This window comes from Gopherus evgoodei, chromosome 4 (assembly GCF_007399415.2).
Source record: "Gopherus evgoodei ecotype Sinaloan lineage chromosome 4, rGopEvg1_v1.p, whole genome shotgun sequence".
NCBI classification, from domain to species: domain Eukaryota; kingdom Metazoa; phylum Chordata; order Testudines; family Testudinidae; genus Gopherus; species Gopherus evgoodei.
In genome coordinates this window covers 20,844,668-20,852,067 of record NC_044325.1, presented here as the reverse complement: position 1 = coordinate 20,852,067, position 7,400 = coordinate 20,844,668, and positions in this window count along the sequence as shown.

The window sequence follows — 7,400 nt, the reverse complement described above, 5'->3', positions numbered from 1 at the left end:
TCTCTTTCTGCCATACTCCTTCCTAGACAATCTCTTCCCATTCTGTATGTGTGAAACTGATTGTTCCTTCCTAGGTGGAGCACTTTGCATTTATCTTTATTGAATTTCATCCTGTTTACCTCAGACCATTTCTCCAATTTGTCCAGATCATTTTGAATTTTGACCCTGTCCTCCAAAGCAGTTGCAATCCCTCCCAGTTTGGTATCATCCGCAAACTTAATAAGCGTACTTTCTATGCCAACATCTAAATCGTTGATGAAGATATTGAACAGAACCGGTCCCAAAACAGACCCCTGCGGAGCCCCACTTGTTATACCTTTCCAGCAGGACTGAGAGCCATTAACAACTACTCTCTGAGTACGGTTATCCAGCCAGTTATGCACCCACCTTATAGTAGCCCCATCTAAATTGTACTTTCCTAGTTTATCTATAAGAATATCATGCGAGACTGTATCAAATGCCTTACTAAAGTCTAGGTATATCACATCCACCGCTTCTCCCTTATCCACAAGGCTTGTTATCCTATCAAAGAACACTATCAGATTAGTTTGACACGATTTGTTCTTTACAAATCCATGCTGGCTATTCCCTATCACCTTACCACCTTCCAAGTGTTTGCAGATGATTTCTTTAATTACCTGCTCCATTATCTTCCCTGGCACAGAAGTTAAACTAACTGATCTGTAGTTTCCTGGGTTGTTTTTATTTCCCTTTTTATAGAAGGGCACTATATTTGCCCCCTTCCAGTCTTCTGGAATCTCCCCCGTCTCCCATGATTTCCCAAAGATAATAGCTAGAGGCTCAGATACCTCTTCTATTAACTCCTTGAGTATTCTAGGATGCATTTCATCAGGCCCTGGTGACTTGCAGGCATCTAACTTTTCTAAGTGATTTTTTACTTGCTCTTTTTTTATTTTCTCTTCTAAACCTACCCTCTTCCCGTAAGCATTCACTATACTAGACATTCCTTCAGACTTCTCAGTGAAGACTGAAACAAAGAAGTTATTAAGCATCTCTGCCATTTCCAAGTCTCCCGTTACTGTTTCCCCCTCCTCATTGAGCAGTGGGCCTACCCTGTCCTTAGTCTTCCTCTTGCTTCTAATGTATTGATAAAAAGTCTTCTTGTTTCCCTTTATTCCCATAGCTAGTTTGAGCTCATTTTGTGCCTTTGCCTTTCTAATCTTGCCTCTGAATTCCTGTGTTATTTGCCTATATTCATCCTTCGTGATCTGACCAGGTTTCCATTTTTTATATGACGCCTTTTTATTTTGTAGGTCACGCAAGATCTCAAGGGTAAGCCAAGGTGGTCTTTTGCCACATTTTCTCTCTTTCCTAACCATTGGAATAACTTGCTTTTGGGCCCTTAATAGCGTCCCTTTGAAAAACTGCCAACTTTCCTCAGTTGTTTTTCCCCTCAGTCTTAATTCCCATGGGACCTTACCTATCAGCTCTCTGAGCTTACCAAAATCCGCCTTCCTGAAATCCATTGTCTCTATTTTGCTGTACTCCCTTCTAGCCTTCCTTAGAATTGCAAATTCTATGATTTCATGATCACTTTCACCCAAGCTTCCTTCTACTTTCAAATTCTCAACAAGTTCCTCCCTATTTGTTAAAATCAAGTCTAGAACAGCTTCCGCCCTAGTAGCTTTTTCAACTTTCTGAAACAAAAAGTTGTCTGCAATGCAGTCCAGGAACTTATTGGATAGTCTGTGCCCCACGGTGTTATTTTCCCAACATATATCTGGATAGTTGAAGTCCCCCATCACCACCAAATCTTGGGCTTTGGATGATTTTGTTAGTTGTTTGAAAAAAGCCTCATCCACCTCTTCCACCTGATTAGGTGGCCTGTAGTAGACTCCCAGCACAACATCACCTGTGTTTTTTACCCCTTTTAGCCTAACCCAGAGACTCTCCACACTTCCATCTCCTATGTCCATCTCCACCTCAGTCCAAGTGTGTACATTTTTAATATATAAGGCAACAGCTCCTCCCTTTTTCCCCTGTCTATCCTTCCTGAGCAAACTATACCCATCCACACCAACATTCCAGTCGTGTGTATTATCCCACCAAGTTTCAGTAATGCCAATAATGTCATAGTTGTATTTATTTATTAGCACTTCCAGTTCTTCCTGCTTATTACCCATACTTCTTGCATTTGTATATAGGCATCTAAGATACTGGCTTGATCTTGCCTCCCAGCTTCGCCCTGACCCTCCTTCCTCTCTGCCATTATAGCCCGTGCTCCCTCCTGTTTCCAACCCATCTCCCAGGTCTTGTTCCCCACTTACCTGTGGGCTTTGCTCACCTGTCCCCTTCGAACCTAGTTTAAAGCCCTCCTTACTAGGTTAGCCAGTCTGTGCGCAAATAAGGCCTTTCCCCTCTTCGAAAGGTGAACGCCATCTGTTCCTAGCAGTCCTTCCTTGAACAGCATCCCGTGGTCGAGGAAGCCAAAGCCCTCCTGGCGACACCATCTTCGCAGCCAGGCATTCACCTCCACGATGCATCTGTCTCTGCCCGGACCCCTACCTTCAACAGGAAGAATCGAAGAGAATACCACCTGCGCTCCAAACTCCTTAACCCGTACTCCCAGAGCCCTGTAGTCACTCTTGATCTGCTCAGTGTCACACCTCGCAGTATCATTTGTGCCCAAATGGATGAGTAGCATGGGGTAGTAGTCAGAAGGCCGGATAATCCTCGACAATGCCTCTGTAACATCTCGGATACGGGCCCCTGGCAGGCAGCATACCTCCCGGGATGAACGGTCAGGGCGACAGATGGGTGTCTCCGTCCCCCTCAGCAGAGAGTCTCCAACCACCACCACCCTACGTTTCTTATCAGTGGTGGCAGCAGACCTCCCAGCCTTAGGGGTACGAGGCTTCACCTCCTTAACTGTTGGGGGTGATTCCTTCTCTCCTGTATCAAGAAGAGCAAAACGGTTATCTATTACCACAGCAGGAGGGTTCGCAGCAGCGGTGGAGCACTGCCTGCTGCTAGAAGTAACCAGCTGACTGTGTCCACCCTGAGCCTCCTCCTCCACTGGTGTGTCAGATACACCCTGAGGCATCTCCTCCTCCTCTGGTGTGTCGGTAGTCCTGTCAACTGGGACAGCTACGTCAGCTGTCTCCACATGGATACTGTCCAGGAATTGCTCATGGATATGGATGTTCCTCAACCTAGCCACCTCCTCCTGTAGCTCTCCCACCTGCTGCCTGAGAGATTCCACCAGTAGGCACCTTTCACATTGGATGCCACCCCCAGCCTGGATATCAGTAAGTGGAAATTGCAAATTACAGTCTTTGCAAGCCCACACCAGAATCTGGGTAAAAGCATCCATGCTTTGGTGCTCTGTCTGGCTACAGGCGCAAGTGAAGGAGACAGAAGCAGTGCTGGCACAGGTGTTGCGGGTCCTCCTCACCGTTGTAAGCCTCCCTCTGTTAAACTCTCAAATTCCTGTCTACAGCTCCCTGTCCACTCTGCTCTGCTGTAAACAGAAAGGTTTTGGATGCGGCTCGGTTCTTAGGTTCAGGGGACCAATGGGTCACAGATGAGACCGACAAGGGACCCCCCCTCCCTTCCTACTCCCCTTCCAAACTCGCTTGCAAAACTCCCTGTTAGCAGCTCCTGTTCGCTAAGCTCCCTGGTCACTTGAGCGCAGCTTTATAAAGCCCTGGCCTGAGTGAATGCCCCACCCACTGGTTAAGGCTCAGCCAATTACCAGAGGCTTCTAGCTTTCAAACCTTCCTAGTAGCTCCACCTCCAACTGCCAGCTACAGCACATGGTCCTTCAAACAAACAAACCAAACAGACTGACAAACACAAGCGCAGCACACAGCCAGTAACCCCCACACACAAACACAAACACGGCAGACAGTCACTTACGCCACAAATGCTGTATGTGCTCCTCCTTCACCTGGAGAACTCCCTTGCAAAACTCCCTGTTAGCAGCTCCTGTTCGCTAAGCTCCCTGGTCGCTTGTGCGCAGCTTTATAAAGCCCTGGCCTGAGTGAATGCCCCGCCCACTGGTTAGGCTCAGCCAATTACCAGAGGCTTCTAGCTAGACCTTTGGTCTGACCCAGTAGGGCCATTTTTATGTTCTTATTTACAAAAACTGGCCACGTTCTTTCGTTTTTCAGGTTGTAAATGATTAAACTCATAGGCTTAAATCCTGGCCCCCGTTAAGTCAACGGCAAAACCCTTGTTGTTTTTAGTGGAGCCAAGATTTCACCCCTAGCATTAGCTAGTCCAATGAAGAATACAGTATATATATAGCTAGCATTTTGGACAAGCATTGGACATACCCTACCATCATTCCTCATATAGAATTCTATTGACATCAATGGGAGTTTTGCATGAAAATTATCACTAGTATTGAATGGAAGAATACAGCTTACGTATATTGGCTTTTCCTAACAGGGCATCATGTGTACTTTGCATGATTAGCAAAGACCTTCTCCACTCCAGGGTTAAGGAAGAATGCTTTCTGTTTCTTCTCTACACAATAACAGCACTTAATGTCAAAGATCAGTGGTGGGTGTTTCAGCATTGAAAACTCACTTCAGAGTGAAGCCATTATGCCAGATGAACTGCATTACATTAAATAACGCACCAGGCATTAAGCAGGTGTTAGCAGAACGCCTCAACAAGTAATGTGCACTGTGTGCCTTCATTTTATTTGTAGAAGCTGACAGCTCTAGCTAAAGGAATATTGTGCACCAGTGTTCTCTATAGCTATGCTGTTTGGAGTTATAGAATCAGACAGCATTAGAATGTGACCCAGAGCTGCAGAAGCAATAGGATAGAGTGACTGAAAGCCCCAAAGAGAGTCCATATGGCTATACTTATAAATATTTCAAATGTCAATTCACAAGGCTGCAATCATACCAAGCTGTTTGCTTTATTCTGAATAATTGCTAGCAAACTAAAACAAAATATTTGTCATACTAGAACAACACACATAAATTTAACTGTTATACCCCAAGCTTTTCTCTAGATAATATATTTCATTAGGTTATTACAAACAACAGAGGCAGCTAGATTGTTATAAATAATTACCTATGAAAAATCCTCCATGCATACCTTTCTCTGCTAAAGATGTTAGAGAACAGTAGTGTCTTTTCCACAGTGCGAACAAGCTAGCCTGGTAGCAAGCCAAGATCAAGGTAATCAGGGATTGCCAAGGAGTTTTGATTTTTATTTTCTTTCTTTAACATTGCCACATATACTCATTTGATATACTAACCGTTTGTCAGCAACTAGTGATGCACAATCATGCACATGTGGTGCTTTCCATGTTCACATGTATAAAGTGTTTAAGAGGTTCTATGGTTTTAAACCCTTAGTTGAGAACTGGAACAATTAATAAACGATTTCCATAACAGCACTGGAGGGGTAACCAGGATCATCTGTAGCTCCCCAAAAGCGTTTGTTGCTGTATTGCTGATAATAGGCTTATTTCATCCTCCCCAAAGGCAGTGCTCTTGTGGAAAGGTTAAGCAACTCAAGACTGATTTACATAATTTAATCTTTTTATTAGCAGTTTGGAAATGAAAATGGAAGAGGAGGTTTGTTGGAGATGGATCAGATCCATCCATGGCATTTTGAAACAGACATTAATCTATGCTTACCTCTCCATCACTTATGACCTCTAAACTGCTTAACCCTTTATAACAATTTCAGTAATGTTCCAGGAAGGCAGTGCTGATTGCCAGCTCAGTATCCTTCTCGCCCAATCCTATGTATGGGTGATGTGTATTGGTAACTTGTCAGGCTTCCAGCTGGTGAAGGGCCAAATGCTCATGGTCTTGCATTTGTGTGTCAACATTTTACTGACTGGAGAAAGACTGATGGGTTTTACAGTGCTGAGAAAATAAATATTCTCTAAGGGCTGGATTCTTCCTTTATGCACAGCTCTAAGCAAGGAGTGGAGTGTATCAGGACCACCCCAAAGGGAAGCCCATGGAAGCCCTGCGCCTGATATACACCCTTCTGAGGCACTTGCTTCCCCTTTGCCTTGGTGGTTGTAAATCAGTGGTAGGCAATCTGCAGCCTGTAATCCGGTGGCGGGCCACGAGACAGTTTATTTACATTGACCGTCTGCAGGCATGGCCACTCGCAGCTCCCAGTGGCTGCCTTATCTGTTTATCTGGCTATACACCTGTACAACTTGGGAGTCCATCACACTAAATCCCTCAAATGAGCAGGTCTTTTAACAATCCACTCTCCTCTAGTATGATTAGATTCACTGGTGCCTCTCTGGTGTTGTCTGTCTCCCGTTTGATCAACCACAGTCTCTAGGCTTGGTGTTGCTGGAGTCCTCCATTGAAACATCCTCCTTTCTCCTGTTTTCTTTGGGATGCCCCACACATTGTCCATTTATAATGGCTCTGGCATGGGATGCTCCTGCTGTTGAGCTCTAAGACATGTGTTGTCCATACTGTCATTAGAGGTTTATTTTGTTTTTCTGAGGTGTCTACACTTTCCCCTCACTATCTGTCCATTTGCACTTGCAATCAGGAAAGCAAAGGCCGTACTACCACTGTAGCTTTGTGCCAGAATGTGTCCTGTTTTGTCAATGGCTGTATATGCACTTTGTCTCCTGACAGGTCTCTTGTGAATCTGTTGTTGGAAAATTGTCTTTTTTGTTGCTTTTTCTGTAGTTTGCTAAGGGAAACTCCTGAGTACCCAGATTGTAAGAACCTTCCTCTTATTGGCAAGGGTGTTTCTTTCTCTGGCTCATCAATATTTGGACAGGACTAGAATTTAGACCTGGTGAGGGAGTATTCTGGTGATCTAGTAGTGCTAAGTATGGGTTTGGCGTCCGCAGCTTTCACTTTTTTCAACAGTTTCTTAGCTTTTCTGCTGATTCCACATTGCTGTTGCTTTGAGAATACCCTGATGAAGATGTAATGTGAGGAAAATCCCAGTACTTACGAACTTCTATAACTCTCCTGAAACTAACTGTGGTCTATTATCGAAACACATAATATCCAGTATCTTGTACTGTGAAAAGTGTGATTTTATCTTCTGTATGATTATTCTGGATCTTGTGTCTAATAAATAGTCTGTCTCTTAGAAATCAGAATAATAGTCTACAATGATCATGTTTCCCTTGTCTCCAATGGTAAACAACTCCACACCCACCTTTGCCCGGGGCCTTTCTGGAACATTGTGTTACCATAAGATCTTTTTAGGCTGACGGTCTTCCCAAGATCTGCAAACATCACACTTTTCCATGCATGTCCATAACTGCTCATTGATTCCTGGGTGGTTTATTGTCTCTCTGGCTCATCTTAAGTAACCTTCAGTTCCCAGATGTGACAAATGAACTTTTGTGCATAATCTCATTCCTAAAAGCTTCTGGAATAACTGCTCTTTCTCCTCGGAATATAATGTCATTCTGT